At 40.0% G+C, this 23342-nt stretch overlaps 1 protein-coding gene across 5 annotated transcripts in view; it reads left to right on the top strand.

The window, feature by feature from the left end:
• The window catches only part of Etv6 (ETS variant transcription factor 6), a 219141-nt gene that overhangs the window by 127578 nt on the left and 68221 nt on the right, over positions 1-23342 (top strand). The gene's annotated exons all lie outside the window — the stretch shown is intronic.

Genomic DNA, 23342 nt, shown 5'->3' on the forward strand with positions numbered 1-23342 from the left:
TGGAACCTTTGCTTTGGTTACAAGTTGGAGAATCTATCATACAGAATATTTGCAGTTTTCCAAAGCACAAGTTCTAAGCCAACCAGAAATATGTTGGGGTTGAGGGTGTAGCTCACTGATAGAGCATGTGTTTAACCCTTGTTTTAATTCCCAGCACCCCAAAATATGTGTGTATATGTATGTACACACATTCACACTCATATACATACATATGTGTATGTTTGCATGTGTATGTATGTGTACATATATAAAAAATATAGAAGGGAGAAGTAAGAGAGATAACTTTCCTATAAAGGATCTGGTGAGAAATTCTGTTTTCATTCTTGAACAGATTTCTTTCACCTCAACACCCCGATGTGAAACATTAATTGCTAGAGAAAAGCACAATAAGAAAACATTTACCAGGAGTCCAGGCCGAGTTCCTCATGCTTTCCCCTTCCCCATAGCAAGAATCTCTTCCAAATACCCATTAAGAGATTAAGTCCAACCAGGAATAAATTGATTCCTAGTCCCCAGGCATTTCGTTTGGCCTCATTTGCACAGGATCAGGGACCCCAGCAATATGTGTTTAGCATGGGCTATATTAACATGACAGCATATCATTCTATAAAGTTCTAAAACAATATTTGAAAAATCCTGACCAAATAAGACATTAAATGTGGCTAGTTATCATAGTAACATCTTACCCACAAGTAGGGTCTTTTATTTTGCCTCCACAGCATGTGAACAAACCCAACCTTTCTGCCGTAAATAAAAAAATCCCCTGTGAAGAATGGTCTGGGAAGTACAGCAGCATCATGGAGCTCTGGGGAATTGTATAATTGAAAGAAAGAAGTTTAGCATCAAATGCTTCATCCTTGGTCCCCTTTCCTCTGAGCCATTCTTTCTCTTCCGATAACTTTGAGCTTTGTAATTATTTTGGTATTTTTACATGTGGGTTTTAAAGAATCTTAACAATTCTACAAGGTTTGTTATGAAATTCTTCAGGGCCCTGTCCCTACCCCCACTCTTGATTTCCTGCTCACCAGAGGGGCACACCCTCTTGAGACCTGTAGCTAATTCTTGGGTCACTGACCTCTAGTTCTAGTTGTTAAACCACATGGTCGTGCTGATGCTCCTTAATTCTCGGTTCTAGACATTCTCTGCCTTCTCACTGTGGAAGGTGAGATGGTCTGTCCCCTCCGCCCCATCCCCTCCCCTCTAGGGAAGCATTCTGGTGACTGTAATATGGGTCTGAACAATATTTAGTGTTTAACCTATTACGATTGTACATAGATGCCATTTCACATTGAGTCATGTTGTTGAATTGTGGTTCCTCTTCCTTTCCTGTCACTTTTCATCTTCCCTAGAGTTAATCACCATGTCACTCTCTCAGTGTACTTAGTTTATGTACTTACTGCTGATTCTAACTCTCTGCCTCACCCTCCCCTGAGTAGATCACAGGCAACAGGTACTATAAGCCCCAAAGCTGAGTCTCCTGTAGCCCTGCTTCTGATCCAGCCTGAAGCCCCACGTGATGATGCCCAGCTGCCTTCTTGGGCATTGTGTGCACTTGACATCTCCTTTGAGTTGACATCCCTTTCCTCACTTCCTTGTTTTCCTCTTTTCTAGTTTATTCTCTGTCTTAAGTGGAGGACAGTTGCCAATAGCTTCATGCAGAAGGGAAGAGGGGAAGTAAATTTCTTGAGACCTTGCATGTCTGAAAAATATCTTTATTCTTTTCCCATACTTGTTTGATAATTTGAGTATACTGTTCTGGACAATTAATAATTCCTCCCAGAATTCTGGAGGTATCATCCCATTCTGTTTTCCTTCAGATGACCACATTCTCCCAATCATGAAGCCTTAGTGTGAAACATTTTTGTTGGATTGCTTATTTGTCCTCTGGAAGAATTTTTACTCCCCAAGTCCTAAAATTTCCCAGCTGAACCCTGACCTGGGCCTATGTTCACCCACTGATGCCCATTCACTCTGGATGTTCTATTCCTTTGGTTTTCCCATTTTTCTGGGAATTCATGTTTTTAGGATGTCGGTCTGATAATTTTCTTGCTTTTTATTTTTTAACTGTGTGTATTTTAAGCTCCTCTTTGGGACATTCCCCAACCTTTTCTTCCAACACTTCTTCTGAGTTTTTGTTTCCATCATCAGACCCTGACTTGGTTCTTCATTGTAGCATCTTTTTCATGTTTCATAGTTTGTAATTTCTCTGAGGATAATTTTTTTTCCTGAATTTCTCTGCTTCTCTAAGTTGCCTTTTTCTGATTTTGGTTTTCATTTTGCTCTCTGCCTATTCTGATTCAGTGTGGCGATCTCTGTCTCTCTGTCTGTTCACTCATATCTAAGAGTTGATGGAGCCAAGGCACTGACTGGAAGTTTTGCCTGCATCAGAAGACCTGCCCAGTTGGGTGACCCACCCACACATTTTCTTTGGATACCTTTGGGTGAATATTTCCAGGTCTTTTGTCTTTGGCTATGCAGATTCCCCAGAGATGGATAACCCTTCCTAGAGAGTATGCTCCTTCTGGAAGCACCGTGGGAGGCACGGGTTGGTGGGCAGCTCTCAATGGCCAACACCCACATGTTCTTTTAGTCCTCAGTAAGTAAACTTTCAATTAATCCCAGTATTTTGCTGCATCTCACTCTCTCTAGAGCATAAGCTTCTATTTGGCCATGGTAAAGAAGGATCAGAAACTCAACTGTCTAGATTCAGATATAACTGGTATCACTAGTTCCCGACCTTTTTAGAGGTGCTGCCATGCAGATCTGTAAAGTTATTTCACATCTTTCCTTGCTGTGAGTTTAGAATTCCACTTGCTCAGGTCTGCTAAGTAAATCAGCACTGGTTCATCTGTTTTCAAGTTCCTAGTTTGTTTTTCTTTCTCCTCCTTCTTCTCCCCCGACCCCTACCCTGCTGTTATCTCTTCTGTTGTCTTTGTCCTTGTGGGTTTGTGCTTTCTGAAAAATCTCTTTACTGTTATTTAGAGGAGTTTGCAGAAGAGAACAGAGCTAAAATGAACTTCCTCCTCTGATAAATTTTGACATTCTCTCTGCCATAGGGAGATTGTCCCAAATATATGTGTTCTTGTTTATGTCAGACTAGGGCTTCTCAGGAAGAAAATCCTGTGTTCATTGACATGATTATTACTATTGATAATTTTTTTTTTTTTTAATCCTAGAACAAGTTATACATCAGTCACATGTGTTGCCCCTGGAGATTTTCTGTGGTTCTACTTAAGAGACCAGTACTTGTTGCTTTTAATTCTATGTGAGATTGAAGGAAACAAATTTTTACATCTCCTTTCCTTCAAGAAATCAGTGAAAGAATCTGGGTAAAACCCAGTTTGTGAGGCTCTGGGTTTAATCCTCAGCACCACATAAAAATAAACAAATAAGATAAAGGTATTGTGTCAGTCTACAACTTAAAAAAAAAAAAAAAAAAACCCAGTTAGTTAGGTTTTTGTTTTATCATTTACACTAAACCCTATATAATTCAATAAAGCATATATATGAATTAATAATAAACTAACTAATACATGTAAAGCTCTCAGTTCCATGACTGGCACATGGGACTCTGTAACTGGTAATTGCTATATTTATATACTGTGGCTTTTATAATAAATAGTTCTCAAACCTAGTTACACTATAGATACACCTGGCAATCTTTTTAAAAGGATTCCATGGCCCTTGTGTCTTAATCTGAATCGTCTAGGGTGGGTTCCAAGTACATAACCAACTAGAATTTCAATTTTCTAGGGAAGAGGAAAGTGAGACATTTCGAGAACCTCTCTGTGGGAGTCGGCACATCACTAATGGAATTTATCATGTGAGTAGTAGTGTAGGAAGACAGAAAGATGAAGGAAGCAAAGATGCCAGCTCTGAGAGCCCAGATGAATGGCAAAATATATACATAGCACATAAAAAGATAAATAAAATGTATTGAAACCATATACAGTATATTTACTTAATATATACAGTATAAGTAAATTACGTCTATATAAAACCTGAAACCAAGGCATTGTGCCTGGCCCTCTTATAGAGAATGTTTAGGCAGCATGTTGCTCCCTTCCTTTTTGATGTTCTGTCCCTTTGTTTAAATCAGATTTTGCTGGATAGGAGAATCTGCAGAAGAGCCCTGTGTAGGGTGTGCGCTTCTTTCTGCTCTTCTGATGGCAGACACTTTTGAAGTGGTGGCTAGAGTCAGCTAAGCATTTATTCAGCTTAGACCAAATCCACACGACTCAGAGATGAATTACATTTAAATTAATCCTTGCTCAGATTCAGGTCTCATCTGCTAATGGGGCTCAGTTTTCATTCATCTTCGATAAAGCCAAACCACCTTTATTTGCGGTTAAGCTAAGTTGGAGGAAAAGGAGGAAATAAAAAGCATTAAGTTTTATTTGCATGTAAGTGACTTAGAAGGCTCTAAATGGTTATTTTATTTGAGGATTAATAGCAACTTTTGTTTAACTAAAACAGTGTTGCGAGAATAATTTGATAGAAACCTTTGCTGGAGTCTGAGAGAAGGGGAGAGATACAAAATGCAAAACTTCAGAATGACCAAATTCATGTTCATAAATATTTACATTTGAAACTTTTTAAAAAAAATTTTAGTTGCAGATGGACACAATACCTTTATTTTGTTTTATTTGTTTTATTTGTTTGTTTGTTTGTTTATTATGTGGTGCTGAGGATCAAACCCAGTGCCTCACACATGCTAGGCAAGCACTCTACCATTAAGCTACAAACCCAACCCCTACATTTGAAATTCTTAAGGCTTGATTCTAAGGCATAATCCTTTACGATTTTTCCAAAGTGTTATTTCCAATTCTGTCTAAATTGTAGGAACAATCAGAATAATACTGGAGCTTTCCATTGTTGCAATAATAATAGCTGATGCTTCACAAAGTGCTAACTATGTACCAGGTGCTGTCCCAAGCACTTTCCATCCACAACCTCATTTTGTCCAGCCCTTTGAGAAGGATCTGTTGTTAATTTAAGATGGGGAAATTGAGGCACAAGAGGCCAACCTGCCCAAAGCGGTGGAGCTCCTGTGATCACTTAGCCACTTTGCTACACTGCTTTGAATTTCTTCTCTCAGGTGCCATCTGGGCAGGGCTGGGCTGGAGAAGGACTTAGACACAAGCCCAAGGAAACCATGCTGTTCTTCCACGCAGTCTCATTCAGAACCAACAGTGGCTGTATCAGGAGGCTGTTAGATGAGGCTCAGAGAACTCCATCAAGTTACACAGATAGTCAGTGACCCTTACCCTCAACTAAGATTCAGTTCAGGTCAGAGTGTACAACCAGCCAAGGGCCTTCCTTCTCCTAGTGTAGGTGGTTATCCCTTATTTAAAAATCTTGGAACCATAGGTATTTCAGATCTCAGGTGTTTTTGGATTTGGGGATATTTGCATATACACAATGAGACATCTTGGGGAAGGGACACATGAAATGCACTTATGTTGCATATACACCTTCTACACATAGTCTTAAGGTAATTTAGACACTATTTTTTTTGCACTTGCATTTTGACTGCAAACTATCATGAGGTCAGGTGTGGAATTTTCTTGTGGCATCATGCCTACACTCAAAAAGTTCTGGATTTTGGATCATTTTGAATTAATAGAACAATTTACATTTTGGGTTTTTCAGCATAAATGTAATCAATCTACTTTTTCTCTCTCTTTTTTCTTTTTTTCTTTATGTGTGTATGTGTGTGTACGTGCACCAGGGATTGAACCCACCAGGCTACTTAACCACTGAGCCACATCCCAGTTTATTTTATTTTGAGACAGGGTCTTGCTAAGTTGCTTAGGGCCTCGGCCTCCCCAGCAGCTGTGATTGCAGGCATGTGCCACTGTGCCCAACCTGCTGTAACTTCTCCTGTGTTCTCCACTGCAGAGTCAGGAAAGAAAGATGAGAGATGAGTAAGTCCATCTACTCACAGTTACCTTGTGTAGCACTGTGTGACTGTTATGTCAATTTCCCAGACAGGAACCCTGCTGCATGACCAATAAAGCCAGGAAAATAAATAAATAAAATAAAGCAGAGTTCTTCTTCAGCATATGGAAGAAAACAGCACTGTATTGTATTGGCAGCAGAAAACGGTGTCCACTCTGTTTATTCCCTCACCCACTTTTTTTCTCTTTCTTTTCTGGTTTTTTTTTTTCTTCATCAAAAAGATGTGAATGCTGAGATCATCCCAGAGAAAGCTAGAATAAATACCCTGAGAAAATGGTCCCTCTGGAAAGCATCACATTCTGCTGTTTGCAAATGTGGAAAGCTCAGCAACTGGGCAGCTGGATGGCATAAATATAGCCCAGAGCACTGACGCCCGCTGAATCCTACTTTCTTAGAAGCACACCGGGAACCCAGGAAAGTCAGGAACAAGCAGCAGAGCCCAGTCAGTTAGTCAGCCTCCTTCTTTCTCTGTCTCTCTCTCTCCCTCTCTATCCTAGACTTTAGTGTGGGTGTGAGGTTAGAAGTCACTCTAAAAGTGCACTTAAAATAGCTCTTGGAACTGGATGCTGGCTAAGCTCAAAGACAGTGAAGATGCTTCCTACAAACCTGACCCCTTCTTGACCCTTAGACCTGGGGCTATTTTGACCATTCTGTGATCTGGGGAGCATGCTCTTTCTCGGCCCAGCTGCTTGGGCATGAGCAGGTTTTCCAATGTGAGCTCCAGGCGCTGGCGCCTCTCTGCTGCCTCTGTACTCTGATATCTTATTCTAACTGGACTCAGCTGTCTAGAGCCTGGGCATTAAAAATAGCTCTTGGTGCTAGTGGTGGGCCTGAGGGAGAGTACCCAGTGGACAGGAAGGTTGGCTTCCCTTAAGGGACCGGACTCTCATACCTGGGGGCTTTATTGATCCTGAGTGTTTAATCTCTTCAGGTTATTTTAGTTTTATGCTATGCTGTGGACCATTTCTTATAGCTACATGAGATAGAACAGTCAGATTTGTGAGTATTGATATTGTTTGGGGTCTGGGTTTTGGCAGGAGAAAGCCGTTATTTTACTTGGTGTTCCCAGAATAACTCATGTCTAGTTATCTTTCCATGCAGAAAGATACCTTTCCATGGTATTTACTACTGGTGCATGTATTTATTTGTTTACTCTTTCCCATTTAATAGTAAATGCTTCGAAGAAAATAAGCTTGTCCTCTGCTTCCATTGTTACTTCCCACAAAACTTAATCATCTTTTATATCTTAATGTGTCTTGTGACTATTGAACTGACCATAACAACCTTTCTTTAATATCCATGGCATTCCATAGTAGATAGTATGAATACTTATGTTATTCACCTAATTTTTCATTGCTTAAGGTCTGTATCCAATAATAGTCTAAGAGTACTCAGTGTGTAAATGTGTGTTTTTAATTGTTTCATTGGATATGAGCTGCATTTATGCATTTTTTAAAAATTTCTTAGAGTGCTAGCTTCAAGTTGAACCTCAAAGCGCTTTTGTAAAAATAAGGCAGAAGTTGTTATTCAGTTAATCAAAATATATTTAAAATATTAAATGTAAACTTGGATGCATCAGAGAAAGTCTTGTTGAATAGATTGGTTCTTCCAGTTCTCTGGTGGCCGGATTGCTCCAGCACAGTTCCTTCCTTACAGAGCATCCTGCCTCCAGCCCTTGTCCCTGGAATGGGAGTCCATTCAGTGAAGCACTGGGGAGGGATACTCTCCAAGGAAATCAGTCCAGTAGAGCCAAGCTGAACTTCTAGGGCTATAGTCAGGAGCCATTGCAGATCATGCAGAGCTCTCTAGTGATTACTAGACCCAAACCACTCGCTTAGTCTTTGAGAATCAGCCTCAAGTTTTTCAGCTTGCCCTCCAGGCTTCTGTCCACATTAATGGCACCTCTACACTTCTAGTTCACCCATATTCTAGAGAAAAAGTATCTATGGTATAAAAAGGTAATATTGTGGCGTGGGGAATAGTATTTAGATTCTGGCTCTGTCACTTTCCACTTTCAAGTAACTTGGAGAGTCAGTTAACCTGTCTAAAGGATCTATAGGATACAGTTAATAATGCAGCCTACTTCATAGGGCTGTTCTAAGGAAGAAATGTGAACATAGATATAGAACTTAGTACAATCTCTGACATATAGTAAAGGCTTAGTAAGTGCTGGTCATGATGGAAGGTGTCTCCCACTTTTTGAGAGGCTTTTAAATGTCATTTCTCCAATGAAAGATTCTTTTTCTTCTACAAAGAAACTAGAAATAATTTGTTAGTCTTTGCTATGATGTTCCTAACTAAATGATGTCATATGTAAAACTCAGTTTGGGGGAAGCCATTCATCCTTTCAGACACCATGATTTTTATTTGTAGTCCCTAGTAGTCGTCCAGGAACTGGGATCATAATTCCCAAACCTCAGCTGTGTTCACAGAGTCAGGGTCATTGGGGAAGTTTAGTATCAGATAATGGGAGAAAGGTCAGGACTTCACTTTGTAATGAGTGTGGCAGTATAATGAGGCGGCAGGTGGGGGCTGTGTGCTGCCTTATCCTCCGAAACGGGCTCCAGGAGCAGATGGCAAAAATCCAGCCACAGAAATGGGGATTCAGATATATTTTTGTGTTATTGAGAAGGACCAGGAGGCATAGCTGGGTGGGGAATTCTTATGGGGGCCCCTTCCAGCAAAGGCTTGTTTTTAGGTGGCAGGACCAGGCACAGTAAAGCCTGCTATAGAAGTCACTCAGTACTGATTCCCTGAGCAATTGACCCTCAGCTTCCTCTGAAAAAGCACAGGATTGGGCCTGGAGTCTGGCAGAGCTGAAATTGTAGGGGATGGGTGAGTCCAGTAAGCCCAGTGGGAAAAGTTATATGGCCATGGTGGCAGACAACCAAGCATCTCCCTACAGCTAAAACCCAAGTAAAATAAATAAAGACAAATGTACACAGATCCCTTAAAATGGACAAAATTAACATTCCAAGTTCATGTGAGTTCAAGAAAGGATTTCAGTTCTGTGGGTCTTATAGGCTGTTACTAGATTTCTGGAATACTTGGTTTTGAGTGATCAGTTTGTGGATGTGATGGTAGAAACAAAAGAGAATTCCCTTACTCTTTGCCATACAAGGATAAGATTTCAAGGTTACCTTTCCAGCAAATACTTAATTAGCCATTATGTGTCAGGCACAGTGCTCTGTACTGTTGTTCCAAAGACAAATAAGGTCATTCTTGCCTTCATGGAACTTGTCATCCATTGGGAAATCCACAAATTAGAATGTAGGGTGATTAGGAATGCATTTTATGAGTCACTGATCTGCAGAAGAGAAGCGATTGAGTTAGGAAAGGAGAAGGTGTTTAAGCTGGGTCATTAAGGCAAGTAAAAGGAAAGAAGGAGCTGAGGAAGGGAAACAGAAATGAAGGTGTATACTTTGTTCTAGAAACTTCAAGAAACAAGTGACGGGAGCTAAGGTGGGTAGTGGAAAATAAAATTAGAAAGGCAAGCCTGAAGGTTCATTATAGGCTCAAGATGAAGAATAAATGTTACCCCAAATCAGATGGGAGCCATTAAAGTATTTTAGGTAGGGAAGTGATATGCTGAAGGATGGATTATGAGACAGGAGCAGAAAGTTCAGTTATGAGGTGCAATGATGAGGATCATGCCCTAGTACTTGCATTTTTCTGATACCTAACATATAGTAGCTTCCAAAAATGTAGACCTTCCTACAGAGAAGCAACACAAATGTGAAATACTGGCTTGTGAGCCACATGTGCAGCTCTCACTGTTCGGGAAAGGGTGTTCTGATGCCTAGAAGTGGAGGAGATTGAAATAACTATAATAAGATAAGTTATGTTAGGACACATATGTAAGGAAATTGCTAAAAAAAAAAAAAAGTTTGACTTTTCAATCACTGTGTAGTCATATTTTTTAAAAAACCAAAAAATATGTTAAGAGTATTTCTAAATGCTTTGAAGTTGGCCCTGAGAAAGCCTGCACACCTTCATTTTGAGTTACAAATAAAATTCAAACATTGTGCAGCTGTGTGAGTGATATTTACATTCTCACACATTTTGGATCTCTCGAGTCCATTTTTTTAGTATTTGTTTTCCTTTGAGATAGGAGTTAATTCAGTCACATTTCTTCCCCTGACAATAACTGCATTTTTTCCCCTGAGGTAGCTTTCCCCCTAACCGTTTCTTGTTGTTCTTACCCAAGACCCAGTATCTGCCAAAACAAATGTATGTGAGTGATAAATGCTGAGAGGAATGTCTGTTGGACCACAGGAAATTTCCTGTTCAGGAAGAGATCTTGGGAACTTCCTGTGGAGGAGTGCATTGTGGGACTTTTGGCCGTGGGCCCTTGACCACAGCTGCAATTAACTAAAGGCAGAGGGGGCAGGGAGAGGAAGAAGAGGAGACAGCTACCCACAGACATTTATTCCACATAACCTGAGGAGAGAAGGGTTTAAAATTTTTTAAGTGAACTAACTGGTTCCTGCATACCAAGGTCACTATGCCAGTCTCCTTTGTTGCCTCCCATCTTTGACAGCATCCCAAATCCTTTTTAGGGTTCCCAAGCACAACCACTTTCATGTTATCAATGAAGCATCGCCATCCTCTTGAACTCTACTGACTTGGAATCCCTTACTAAACCACTGGCTGTTGGTGTCCAGGTCTTGAAGGTGGTGATCTTTTTCTGTCCTCCATATAGAAGAAGAGAGCCCTTGGCTCCAGAGCATACCCTCATTTGACTCTGAAAACATTAAAGAAATGTTACAGAATTATAATGAAAAACTAGATTAATAACATTTGGTTTACAAAAGCACAATCAAAACCAGTAGGAGGCTGGTCGCAGTGGCACACCCCTGTAATCCCAGATGCTTGGGAACTAGCCTCAGCAAAAGCAAGGTGCTAAGCAACTCAGTGAGACCCTATCTCTAAATAAATACAAAATAGGACCGGGGATATGGCTCAGTGTTCAAGTGCCCTCAGTTCAATCCCCAGTACCCACCTTCCCCCCCCCCCCCAAAAAAAAAAAGGTAGGAGAAAAATGCATTTTTGTTCTATAGTACCCTTCAAGAATGAAGTCCTGATTAGTATCTCACACCTTCCCCCTGAATCCCCAAACTGGCCCCTTCTGCCCTGCATCCAAGTGCCTTTTCACTGCTGCCTTCCTCCCATCTTTAAAGTACAAGGATTAGGTTTGAGTTTCAGAATCAGAGTCTCAGCTTGGTGGCAGGTTACATCTGATAATCTCCTGTGTGACTTAGGGTCACACGGGAGAAGGACAAAGGAGTGACCATGAAAGCACTGAACAATATCCCAGGCCATTTTCTGGGTCATGTAGAAGTAGGCTGATGTTCCTGTCCAGTCCCGCTGTGCATCATCTGTCCACCTCCCATCCTGTCACTCTGTCCTAACCTGCACATTCCCTGTTCATATCTGGGGCTGGTCATTAATGTGAATTTATTACTGTGTTCCAGTAATGTCTATGTCACCTGCTAGAGTGACTCCTTGAAGGCAGGGCCTCGGCTGCCACATGGTACATGCTTAATAAATGCTTATGAAAATGAATCAAATTGATTTGGGGGGAAACAGTCCAGAGAAGCCTTTAACATGGGACTTTAAAAAAAGATGCCAGTGTTACTGTGTTGTACAACACCATACAACCAAGCTGAATGTCCTTTGTTGTTATTAAAAATATGTGTCTGTGTGCTCTGCTGACAACCCACGTGTGTTTTCCTTCCTGTCACTTGGCTGAAATGCATTTTTACATCTCTGATTTTCCATTTTCATTACCCCAATGTCTTCAGAAATTGAGTTTTATTTTTCTCCTCTTTTTCTAATTCTCCTCTTTTTTGCTTTTGAAGCTTGAAACACAGGCCTGTTTTTGCAACAGGTCTGTAAACACAAGGTATTGTCCCTTGATATAGTGAACCCCCTTGCAATTATTGTGATAACTAGGGTACAAATTTTATTTATTTTAAATTTCAGTTAATTTTTTAATGGACAAATAAAAATTGTCAAGATTTATTATTGTGCATATTTATGGCTGACTACATGATGTTTGATACATATGTATTGTGAATTGGCTGAATCAAGCTAATTAACATTAATGAACTCATATCTTTTTTTGGATGAGGGCTTTTTTAATTTTTGTGGTGCTGGGGAATTGAGTGATGAGGACATTTAAAATCTTTTTTCTTAAGTAATATTCAAGTATGCAGTACATTGTTGTTAACTATAGTCTCTGTGCTGTACAAGAGATCTGAACTTATCCTAACTGAACTTTTGCACCTTGACCAGCGTCTCCCAGGCCCCGACTCTTACCCCAGCTTCAGGTCACCTACGCACTACTCTCTACTTCCGTGAGTTCAACTGTTTCAGATTCCACATACAAGTGAAATCACACAGCATTTGTCTTTCTCTGCTTGGCTTATTGCTTAGCATAATGTCCTCCAGGTTGATCCATCGTGTTGTCACAAATGAGGCTTCAAACTTTAAAATATTCTTCCAGAATATGGGACCAGGTTTTCACTGGAAAGTATTAAAAAGCAAAAATATTTGCAGTGAAGATTTTCTGAGCATTTTCTGGATACTGTTTGGTTCAGTCTACCCTCTGAAGTTATATATTACATCATGGTTTTAAATATTACACCAAAAATTTAGGCAAAACAAAAAAGAGCTATTTTCGTTGAGAATCCATCCTTACTCATTCCATGTGATTTTGCTTCACGTTATTCTGAGGAGGCTTCCAGCACCAGAATGTCAACTATGCAAACAAAGAAACATAAATTCACTGAAAGAGAACAAAATAGACCTCTCAGCTAGCCATTTTTTTTAACCCTGACCTTGACTCGGGAAGAAAAAGATAAAATTAAAAAAAAAAAAAAAATTTACCTGACTTAGGTAAAGAGGCAATTCTCTAGCTATAACTTAGATAAGTATTTCCTGCACTTTGAAAATGCTTGTGTTGGTTAGAAAAATACAATCTTGGTTTGTTAGTTTGTTCTGAGACAGGGACTTGCTCTGTTGCCCTGGCTGCCCTCAAACTCCTGGGCTCAATTGATGGCTGCTGCCTCAGTCCCCTGGATGACTGGCACTACAGGTGTGCACCATCATGCCTGGCTATTATCATGTTTAATTAATCTTGATATAACCAAAAAATTCAAGTAATCAGGATGCTCCATTTCTAGGGCATTCTTTTGAGCCAAAGTACTGCTTGTGCTCTCTTCAGTTTGGATTGTCTTGACAAAGACTATTTCAGATGGGTCCTCCCAGGGACATTGCATAGATAACACTCTATTATGTGGCCACTTACTGAAAACTGAAAATATTGTTTTGGCTAAGCTAGTAAGAGCTTGTATTTATAGGATGCCTTACCTTTTTACTTGTATTAACACAATGTAGCAATCTTTATAATGTAATCATCAAAATGTCATTTGGTGTGCAGAAGAGGAATGAGACTCAGAGAGGTTAAAGGTGAAGGCTGACCAGCAAAACCTATACCTCCATTAGGTCTTCCCCGGCCAAGTTCAGTCTGGCCTGTGGAGAAACTGCTGGCCAGGAGGCAAAAGCCCACACATACCCGTGAACAAGCAGCTTTCAGACAAATCCAAGGCCAAGGCGAGTAAAATAACTTCTTCCTCACCCCCCCCCCCCCCCGTTTCTTACAATGCAGTCCTGCCCTCAACCCCTTGCCCCCTCCATCTCTGTTCACACCCATCCCCTCCTGCCCACACTGCCTAGGCTCTGCAGTTTCTGTTGGGGGCTAAGGGCCCTTTGTTTGTGGAGTAAAGGCTTCCTAACAGGAAATTTCCTGTGATGGAAACTCTGGGGAAACTTCCTGTTGGTTAGGCCACTGCAGGGGGCTGATAACATGAACCACTTAAAACCCCCAAGCCTCAGCTGCTAAAGAGGATGAGGTAGTCCTTCCCTGCTTTCTCAAAGTCTGGGAGGGCAAGAAAGGGCAAGTGTGTGAAGGCCCCAGGAGTCTCACTCAGGTGGTATTTTCCAGAAACTTAAAGCTACAGCTGTGATCAGCCAGCTCTTAAATCAGCCATTTAACCCATGGTTAAATGATCTACTTAGATTCTTAATGAAAGTGGTATCTGCAGGGACATACTGTTTGCAGATGTCTTAATGGGGCTCTGGAAACCATCTCATGTTTCCAGGTCTGATTCTTTCTACATCATTTTAAAACATATTCCTATTTGTCTTCAGTGTCATGTGTTTATGAGTACTACAAACATTTATTTTCAGCTGTCACTTATGAACTGGGAATTTCAATTAATCCTGTCACTGTCAGACGCAGTTAGCTATGTATGCAGTATAGTTCAAGGAACACCAAGTGTGAGCCATCTTCAGTATGTATCACAGGACAGCCAATCCCAAACTGTAGCACAAAACTCTCAAATAGGCTTTACCATCATTTGACCCCCCCCCGTTTGGACCTCTAGTGGATTATTTTGTTGTTTGCCAGCACTCGAATAAGATGACTATTCCTAAATCATCCCTAGGGTCAAACTTTGCTTGGAATATCCCCAGTGTTAGGAATTTTATAGTTTTCCTTAACAGCTCTTATAGCTCAACTCACAGTTTAAAAGTTTGGTCTCCTAATAAGCCTGACTTTTCTCTCATAATCATTACTATTTGCCCTGCCTTAATTGTATAATAAAAATAGTGGGCCCCTTGCCCTCTGTTTCCATATCCGTAGACAGTTACTTGAATGATGTCTTTTGATTGCTTCATTTGCCTCAAGTCTGTATCTCTACAAGTTTCTTAATAGGGGGTGTTTTTCTGGTTTTAGGAGCTAATGTAGCCTTCCTTTCTAAAATGCACTAGATTTCATGGAAACTTCTACCAGATCAATCTCTCCAAACTTCTGCCATAGCTTGAGATTTTTTTTCTTGTCTATGAGAAATGATCATTTTAGTATCAAGATAAATCCGTGAACTGGACATACAGTTAGGTGGGGGGTTTTGTGGTTATATCCCTAGTCCACATTGCAGATTAGGGAAGCATGAGAGAAATTACAGCTAATCAGGAAGAACTTGGTTGGCCAATAAGAAGTCAGCCCCATAGACTTCTAGAAGACAATGACCATTATTCATCTTTAAGGGTCCACAATATTTTCTGATGTTTTGTCATATAGTCTTGATACATATTTGTTGAATGAGTGGATTCAAAAGGAGAAGGTTATTGGACTGAGGTTGTTTCTGGAACATGTCAAAATTGTTCCTTTTTTCAGTTTATTTATAAGAACATTTAGCTTTCATCATTAATTAAGTATTGATTCTCAAAATGGTGACTTTTCAATGATGATTGATACTTCCTCTAATGTACTTTTACAAAGCCTAGGAAAAAGATCTTTGTAAAAATGCCTTGGGTTATGTACTGGGATCCTAGTGCAGTGGGAGAGCACTTACCTAGCATGTGTGAGGCACTGGGTTCAATTCTTAGCATCACATATAAATAAATAAAATAAAGGTCAATTGACAGCTAAAAAATTTTTTTTCAATGCCTTGGGTTAAACTTTTAATATGAAAATGTAAAACAGTGTTTTAATTCGGGGCACTCAGAAGAAGAAGAAGAATAAGGCCTATTTAAATGTTTTGCAGCATGACTACTTCTGGTTTTACATTTGATTTTATATTATAGAATGAGATTAACTGAAATATGTTATAAACAGAAGACTGTGATTATAAAGACTAATTAGCACCATTTGTCTACATAAGAATAATTGCCATTTTCAATGCATACTTGCTCTAAAATAACTCACAGTGATGTCATAATGTTTATACACTGAGCTAGGATATCTTCATCATCATGATCATGTCATCTCATAGTCTTTATCAGGTTACCATAAAGTACTTCCAGATTCTCTGCTAGGTGCTGCCATCTCTTTTGGAGGCCTGGTTAGTATAAAGGACCAGGGGCTTTGGGCTCTCTGACCTGATTTCTAGTGCTATTTTTGCTATTCTATAAATTCTTTCAACAGATATTTATTGAGTGACTACTGTATACTGTGAATTGCTAAGATATTTCAGTGTCAAAAACCAATAAGGTCCCTGTTTTCATGTTGCTTATGGTGTAGTAGGGCTGAGAAATGCTTACCAAGGAAGTAATGCCAGAGTCCACTTCCCACATAGCAACCATTGTGAAATATAAATCAGATTGTTCATTTCCCTGCTCCAAAACCTCTCCTGGCTCCTGCTGTGTTCTCAGAATGAACCACCAGGCCCTATGTAATCTGGACCTGTAAACCCTATAAACCTCTCTACCTCATTCTCTATCACCTTTCTTTTTGTTCATTCTGGTTGTCTTACTGCTCTTGGAACACCAACTATGTCCTTGCCTCAGGGCTTTGCACTTACTGCCAAGCTGCTCCCTCCAGTGTTTGAATGTCACAGTCCCCTACCTTATCCCAGGCTGTGCCTAAATAGCATCTCTTTAGAGAAGCTTCCCTGACAGCTCTTTCCAAAATGGCACCTTCCTTTACTCTCCATCCCCTCTACCCTGCACTATTTTCCTTCTTGCCAATTTTCAACACTTGATGTGTAATTTTTTTTAATTGGACGGTAACCCTCAGTGTCTATTGAGGACAGCAGTTCTGCATTCACAGGTAGGTCCAATGGTAGGATTATTGCATGGGGGCCTAGCAAACTCATGGGGGGTACTCCAAAAGTCAGATGAGTTTGAAATGGAAATCCTGTGTCTACTATTTGGAAGGAACAATATGGGAAGGGGCTCAAGCTTTTATCATTCATCTTATACATTTTCATCGATGACCCCTATATTCCAGGTCTCCTTGCCTTTGCTCTCTCCTGGGCACAGTGCTTTCTGACTCAGCCTGATTCCAGTGAGTCAGTGTCCTACCATCTGCTAGGAGAAGCAGTTGCTGGGCTGGGGAGGATGAAGTACAGATCCTCTTGTTGGCGGCCTCCCTGTTTCCCTCTTGCCTTCAGAGTTCCTTGGGACCTGTAGTTTCTGAGGCTTTTATGAATTTCTCTCAGGAAAACCAGCTTTTTCCTTGGCATCTCCCCCTACAGGCAGACCAGTTCAACTTTTCCATTCTGCTAAGTCAGACACTAATTTTTCACCTGCTTTCCAGTCTTCAAAATGCTGTGTATCTCTTTTAACTGCGACAATTTTCTCTCCCATTCTGTGTTCTTGCGGTGTTGTACATTTGTTTTTCCTCTATTGTGGTCTAGTATGACCCTGGGCAAGAGGAGGGATAGACACGCATGTCTCATTTATTTAGTTATGTGTGGGGTAAGCACATTGCTGCAGGAGTACCAGATGCTTTGAAAGCACAAAGTGCAGGAGCCTGGTCTGGTCTACAGCATACAATTAAAAGGGGACTTAAAACCTTAGTAGGAGTTAATTGGATAAAGGAGACATAAGATTACTTCTGGGAAGGGGCATAGCGTGTGTAAAGACCTCAAGTCTAGAAGATTTGTCCTGTAAGGAATGGAAAAGTCAGCCCAATGAGCATGTGGTGAATTTTCTATGGAAAACCAGAGTATTGTATTATAGATTTACAGGCGGTAAAGATAGTGAGGAATGGTGGGATGGTCACATTAAGGATTTTAGTCTTTATCATAAAAGCATAAGCAACCAGGCCTATATCACTTGTGTCACCCTGAATCTCACAAACTGTGGCTCTTTTATAAACCATGCACAATAATTTCTATCTCTCAGAATTGTAAGCAGCAAACAACAGCACGATTGTACTTGATCGACTTAAAACTATCACGTTTGTTTGCTGAATGTAGTCTTCTTGGACAATGACAAATCACTCTAGCCCCTTTGGAGAAGAACAGTGTAATCAAGATGTCAAGGTGAAGAATAATCTTTGTGATTACCTGAGTGAAAGGAATAAAGTAAGAAATAATTGTGAAACATTGTTCTGGGATCAGAAGTCTAGGAATAGGGAAGTTGCAGTTGTCTACACCCCAGACTAAACTAGATTTGGAAGACAACATAAGGGTTCAAGGACAAGAATTGGATAGAATTCCACATGTCCTGTAGGTTGAATACTGCATGAAGGTTGATCAAGGAGCCCAATTGTTTGCTGAGAACAGGCAGCAAGGCAAGATGGACAGCTCTGTATGTCTTTGTCTTGGACGATTTAATAATGAAGACATCACTTTAGATTTTCCTGTAAAAAAGAAAAAAAAATGTTGCCAAGGAGTCTGGGGTTGTAGATCAGTAGTATAGTGTGTTAGTATGCGTGAGGCCCTGGGTTCAATCCCCAGTACCAAGAGGAAAATAAAAGATTTCCCAGTGATGTGCCTCGCTAAGAATGTGCTAAACACTTTAAGTTATCTACAATGAAATAGTAAAAAACTAGCTCTTTTCCTCAAGGAACTTTCTATCTTTGATACATTTTTATTTGAATTATAATGTATTTATTACTTTATTTTTTTTAATTTTTTTTTATTTATTTATTTTTTTGCGGTGCTGGGGATCAAACCCAGGGCCTTGTGCTTGCAAGGCAAGCATGCTACCAACTGAGCTATCTCCCCAGCCCTGTATTTATTACTTTAAAGAATTTTCCCAGAGGGCTGCAGCTTTGGTATAGGGATAAATTGGCAAGTCTCTGGCCTCTGAACTTACTGGCACATGTATGTGATGCTAACCCTACAGTTGCCAATCAACATCATAGAAACCGTTGATCCCAACTCTGTGCCCACACCCTTTGAACCTGGGAATCAGTCTTACTATATGACCTCACAATCCTGGACATACTGAACATTTCCTCAAAGTAGTGACTTTTAACAGGTTCCACTGATGGTGTTCCCCCAATTAAGTCCATCAAGCAGAATTGTCACCTTGAGCTGGGTGCAGTTGCACATGCTTATAATCCCAGTGGCTCAGGAGACTGAGGCAGGAGGTTCGAGACACTAAGCAACTAACTGAAACCCTGTCTCTAAATAAAAAATACAAAATAGGGCTGGGATGTGGCTCAGTGGTAGAGTGCCCCTTAGTTCAATCCCCAGTAAACCCCACCCCCACCAAAAAAAGAATTGTCACATTGAAGAATTGTGTGGGACTTCTAGAATTTATGCAGGGTAAAATGTACAGGCAGATTCTGAGGCCCACACATTTCCAGTTGCCAGGTGTGTTTAGGCTGCGAAGTTATCCACAAAAAGGCAGTGTGGTTCACGTGAGATTGATGTGATTAGATGTAATTGTATTGCTTTTTATAGCTCAATAGAAACTTGCAATTGTAAATTGTAGCAGAAGCAGGCATCTACCTAATTTTGATCTTAAAGAATTTCAAAGAAAATAAATTCACATTGTGGAGTGGGTGGATTTTGATAGTGATGTTTCAACATCACTTTTCATTTAACATACCGTGGACATGTGTAGTAGTAGAGAAAATTGGTCGAGCGAATGAAAGCATAGACAGAGCCATGTCAGCTTTAAATGAAGACATGCATGGTCAGGCTTCCAGTTGGGAAGCAGTGACTCTGGGCAGGGATCTTTAAGTTTTCAAGGCTCATTAGGCAGCAAGCAGATGAAACTCATAGCAGTGAGGTTGACGACTCTGCCGTGAAGACTCAAAAATGAAAGTTTTTTTTTGTTTGTTTTTTGTTTTTTCCATTTCTGAACCTGTTAGTAGATAAGATGGAAAAGGGCATTCTCATAATAAAATCACATGTAAAGACTAACCAAATAACCCACTTTAGATTTTCCTCCCTGGCAGGCAGCAACATATCATATTTAAAGTGGGGAGGCTTTACCTAAATGGTCCTGTGTAAACTGACTACCTTCTCAGTGAAACAGGATGCACCTGTCCAGAGGTGTCTTTGTTACTAGAGCAATGAATGTTTGATTAGACTGAGAAATTTTATTTCCTTTTTGGGAGGAAAAGGAAGTTGTAGGTGGTATCAAATCACCTTTTTTCTCGCCCCAAGTTTCGCAAAATAGTAATTAATTCTTGAAATCAAGAAACCAGTTATTTGACCTACAGTTTTTATATCTCAGCACATTATTCTAAAGTAATAGAAGTATATATTTTTCTTCTTCATAGCTTATAGCCACTTCTGCAGTGATCATCAGCAGTACACTCACCCATAAATCAATGACATTATCATGAGAAAGAAACATAAAATTCACTTGAACAAGAATACCTATAAGGCATTTCTAGAGTTTTCAATATAATTTTTTTTTGCCAACGTAGGTAATTGTTCTCAAATATTTGATAACAAGGGTTGAAGGCATAGTTCATTTCAAAATCTAAACTGAGTGACAGGTGCAAGAGGAATGAAATTGGATCCCATGAACCATCATTGTGATATGAGTGACTCCAGTTTTAATGTGAATTTCATACTTTTCTCCCTAATTTCAGCCATTATCACCTCCATCCATCTACTACCTATTTTTTCCATATACAATAAGAAGAAAAAAGTACTTGACACAGTATAATAGAAAGCAAAGTAAAGCTACATTAAAGAAGATGGTAGCAGGTTTGGGGTTGTAACTTAGTGGTAAAGTGCTTGCCTCGCCAAGTGTGAGGCAGTGTGTTCAATCCCCAGCACCACATAAAAATAAATAAATTAAAGGTATTGTGTCCATTTACAACTAAAATTTTTTTAAAGTATTAAAAAAAAAAAGGAGATGGTAGCAGGCAGTAAGGTACTGAGAGAAAATGAGAGAGAGATCTGTGAAAATCAAGGAGTACGTGGAAAAGGAGGGACACTAGGGAACCATGAGATCTGGGGATTCACTGGTAGCTGGACTACACACTTGACCATGGTGGGAAGTGAGCAAAAGAGGCTACTGGTGAAGGGGTAATGGAAAGTGACCTGAAGAAGGAAAGACTCAGAAGGAACAGGGGAAAGCACAGTAAGAGGAAAGCAGGAGGAATGAAAATCAACAAATAAAATAGAAATCAAGTTCTGTATTTATTCAACCATGGCCACGGAAGCACATCACTGTTTTCTGTTCTAATGAAGGAGAATGATAGGGATGATCCAAAATAGTGATATTTCCAAAGTATGAATAGGTTTTGACCTAAGGTACATTTTAATAATTACCTTGAATATATATTTGTCTTTTTCCTGTGAAGTTTTAAATGCTTTTTAATAAAGCAGAGAGGCCATGAGGCATATGCATGATTCAGTACAATCAGCTCTTTATCTGTAGTCTATCTCCTCCTGCATCCTCCTGTGGGCTGGGAAGGATCCAGATCTACAGATGTCCTTTTAGTGGTCCTTAAGCCTTATGCCTGGATCCTCTCAGTCTCCCTACCTACCCTAAAGCCTACCTTCAATTATTGCCTAGCAATTGGCGATGAAATAGAGCATTTTACTTAAAGACTGTCATGAACTGATCCTGAATGCAAATCATGAAGTCTAACCCTTTATTTTTTCCTGATTCCTCTGGACTTTGGTATCCTAGAGTAAAATTAAAGGTGATACAGTTGCAACCTTAGATTTATGTTTATTTTAAACCTATGAAGAAAAGCACTTCTTTATCTCAGAAAGCACAGAGAAGGCCAATCATTCAGGTGCATTTCCGGAGACCTTGAAAGATCCGGGGTGGTAGAAGGTGCCCATATGAGTCTTGGTGAACACCAGTGGCTCTGCAAATCAGAACCCAGCATCTGCGTGTCACCATCCATGGCTTCTAAATGTCATAGGGGAGAAAAAGTGCAAGTGTGGATGAGTTTAAGATAAACCACACTAAAACAAAAATACCTCTGGTGTCTTGAGATTCTGGCTTATAAGAACCAACCTAAAACAAATGAGTCTTTCACAGTGAGATCCACGTGTCTGATTTTCCTTATTCCTCTCTTCCCCATTAGAGTGAACTGGACCCATCTTTAATAATGACCTACACCTCCTGGAACATTTGTAGTATTCTTTTGTCTTTTCTGGTGCTTTCATAGATTTATAGTAGGACTCAGAGTTAGACAGATGTTCCAGGTCATCCAGTTCTGCCCTGCCCTGGGCCAGCATTCCTTGCACAGGACTGAGGACTGCTTAGACTCTGCTGAGGATGGGAATCTCACTATCTCACAGGCAGCACTTGCTGTTCTTTAACACCAATTTCCAGAAAGTTCTTTCAACTCTTAGATACATGATATTAATTAAAACAAAGCTTCACACTACTTTCATAACAGTGATACAGCAAATTATAGATGCTTTTTATGTTATTTCCTCATTTTTTTCTTTTCTTTTACTTTTTTAAGAATTTTTAAAATTTGTTTCAATTAGTTATACATGACAGTAGAATGCATTTATGCATTTTGATAAATCATACATAAATGGAGTAAAATTTCTCATTTTTCTGATTGTACATGTTGTAGGATCACATCAGTCATGTAGTCATATACATACATGAGGTAATAATGTCAGTTTCATTCTATCCTTCCTATCCCCAGACCCATTTCCCTCCCTTCACTCCCCTGTGTTTTTTTTTTTTTCTTCCCCAATTCTGATCATTGTCCAATATCTGATTATTTTGTAGATATTATGAGAGGAGCCTAGCCTCAACTAGTCTTTCTGCTTTGCCTCATGTTCTGGTGGTATCTAGTTACCAGACTCATTTAGAATCTAACTAAAAGTGACTAGTGCTCTGTTTAAATACAAAGCTTAGCAATCAATAGGAAAAGCAAAGACAGTTTACAAAGGCCAGTGAGAATTCCAGGCCAGTGAGAATTCCAAGAAGCAACGTCTTTTGGAACATTCTACAATGAGCCTGACATTGGAGTTATCTGCTTATCTGTCTGCTTTCAGAGTTTCCAGAAAAGATTTGCTGCCTTCAAAATACTTCCCAAACCTTTCTTTTGGTGCCTAGATTTTTCTACCATTAACAGTTTACTCCTTGAGCATGAATTTTTGTTTTAAAAAACGGCACGCAGGCCAGGGAGATGGCTCATTAAACTCTTGGTGGTCATTTCACTACAACATTAATCATTTTTAGATCCTTTCCTGGAAGCTTGTTTTAATGGGTAGCAGTGGTGAGAGGAAACAGGGATGTGCAGATCACTAGGACCCAGGGGGGACTCAGGGGAGTGTTAGGGAAGAAAGAAGGAAAGAAAGGCAGCATTTTTGAGTGCCTGGGGAGGACCAGCACTTCACAACATAATTCTCACAACAGAAGCTATGATTTGGGTACACTTTTAAAGATGAGAAGATGAAGACCTGAGACTAAGTGACCTTCCCAGGGCATGGACTAGAAAGGGACAGGACTGGAGCTCAAACCAGAGTGGCTCTATCCAAAGCCTGGGCTCCCTCTATTATTCCAGGACACCTCATGCCATTCTCAGGACAAAGGGCAGAGAACTCTAACCTGAGATAGAATTGCTTATTTCAGAGTTTTGCATAAGGCTAACCCTGTATAAAAAGTATTACTTTAAAATCATCCACATGGGG

The sequence above is a fragment of the Sciurus carolinensis genome, chromosome 4, assembly GCF_902686445.1.
Source record: "Sciurus carolinensis chromosome 4, mSciCar1.2, whole genome shotgun sequence".
Taxonomy (NCBI): Eukaryota; Metazoa; Chordata; class Mammalia; order Rodentia; family Sciuridae; genus Sciurus; species Sciurus carolinensis.